Here is a 2075-nt window from a genome sequence, read left to right as displayed (position 1 = left end):
TAGAGAATACAGTTTGGAGCCTATCATTAAGACATGATTTTAAATATGTACTTAATTTGTAAAAGGCGTATGTAAAAATAAGCTGAATTCAAGGTTTTTTTTTTTTTTTTTTTTTTTTTTTTTTTTTTTTTTTTTTAGATTAAGCAATCTATCTACGACCCTCCCAAAGAGACCTCAAATACAAGTTTAAATAATAGGATAGTGGGGGGGGGGGAAGAAAAAGAAAAAGAATTTTTAGCTGGAAAAACTCATGAAAAGAGGCACTAAGTCAATCATCAAATGTTATTTTTCCCCCCTGACATACAGCAATTCTAGACTGCTGCTCTTTCTGACTCTTGCTTGCTTTCCATGAAGGATGAGGGGCAGCTGCAATGACTGCTTTGGATGACGTGAGCCGTCTTTGTGTGCTCTTGTTCAGTCCATTTTTTCTAAAATCCAGAGCTTTGTTTTTTGGAGACTGTTTTTTTCTGATCAATTTCGAAGCTCTTAGATTCAGCCAAGTAATGGAAAAACACTGATTCTAACTTCCTGGCTTCTGTAGTTGACTCACCTTTGTCATTTCTTGTATCCCGAAGAACTTCATGGGTCTCTTCTTTGGGTAACACTTTTTGGAGGGGTTTTTGTTCCTTAACTGCAGAAGGGCCACTATTTTCCTTCTGACTTTTGTAATGAAGTCATTGCCACTGTCACTGTCCTCAAACATGGAAGACTGCTTGTAAGACATTTTTTTTCTGTGTTATCATTAAAATACTCCTTCTCTTCATGTAGTTCTTCATGGTCACTGTTATAATCAAACAAGCTATCAGACTCCCCTTTTTTATGGTTGGACTTAATGTTTTCATTTTGGCTTTAGCAGGTGTTTTAGGCGTCTATTGGGATTCAGGGGGTACTAGAGAATCCTTGGCTGGAGATTTTCATGGAGAAATTGGAATGTCCACTACTTTGGGTCCATGCGCCCTCTTGACCACTTTTTCTTTTGGACTCTTTATTGGTTTCTTCGCCAGTATTTTGACTTTTTACTTTGTGGTCACTGACAACAGTTCCTTCATGCTGGGATTTACTTGCTCCATCCCTTGAACACAAAGCAGCTTTAGAACGATTTTCTTCTGAAGTATCCTTTAATGACTCAATGTCAGGAGCATTCTGCCTTGTTTCTTCAAAGGTTTGGACAGCAGCTTTTAGTGCATCTACTTTTTTCTTTAGGTGAGACTGTGTTTCTAGTCTGGTGATTGCTCTTTCAGCTGGGGTAGAATCTAGATTTTTATAGATTTCTTCAAAGTTGGTATTATCACCAAGAACAGACTTGTTTATGACATCAGGTTTTAATTCCTTGGAGAATGGAATGCTTTGAGTAATCATTGAGCCTGTCTTTTTTTTTTTTTTTTTTAACAGTGTATCTTCAGTACCCGTTTTTACTTTAGTCTCCCAACACTTCTGACAAGTTTTTGGATAACCAAAGTCAAGATTATCTTCATTTCTTTTCTCATCTTCACAACCTCATTATCGAAATTCAGAGGGGCTGGCTGGACCATGGTAGATGGAGGAAGGAGATTCCTAGGGTCAGCCCTTTACCTTTGATTTCTTTTATTCACCGATTGTCAAGGTATATTGTTTAATTTTAAATTGCTGTTTAATTTCCACATATCTATGTGTTTTTAGTTTTCCTTCTATTAATTTCTTTTTTTTTTTTTTTGGAGAGATTTTCACTGTAGGGCACATGCGCTCGCCAGACAGACAGAGAGAGACATAGAGACAGAAAGCGAGAAATCACCCCCCAGGGGGGATGGTCACGCCGCAATCCCTTCTCCTCCCTTCTCCTCTCGGGATCTTGGGCACGCACGCACACGCGCCCGGCGTGAGTTTTAAGCCCCCGGGTCCGGGACACGAACCGCGGTTGACTACGTGGGAGTCCAGCGACATAGCCATTACGCTAACTGCTGGTTCCCTCCTTCTATTAATTTCTAGTGTGTTTTTTTGTCATTGTGATTTGGTATTATTTCTATTTTCTTAAATTTAATAAGACTTATTCATGAACAACATTCAATATATCTTGGAGAATGGGTTCCTTCTTATTA

General features: G+C 38.6%; 1 pseudogene; it reads right to left on the bottom strand.

Annotated features, from left to right (window-relative positions):
- Nucleotides 1-209: 209 nt before the first annotated feature.
- LOC102469869 (serum response factor-binding protein 1 pseudogene) lies at nucleotides 210-1597 on the bottom strand (annotated as a pseudogene).
- Nucleotides 1598-2075: the final 478 nt, after the last annotated feature.

Source organism: Tupaia chinensis, unplaced genomic scaffold, assembly GCF_000334495.1.
Source record: "Tupaia chinensis unplaced genomic scaffold, TupChi_1.0 Scaffold145082_1, whole genome shotgun sequence".
Classification (NCBI taxonomy): domain Eukaryota; kingdom Metazoa; phylum Chordata; class Mammalia; order Scandentia; family Tupaiidae; genus Tupaia; species Tupaia belangeri.
Note: the sequence above shows the minus strand (reverse complement) of the source record. Positions and strands in the feature narration are given on the sequence as shown.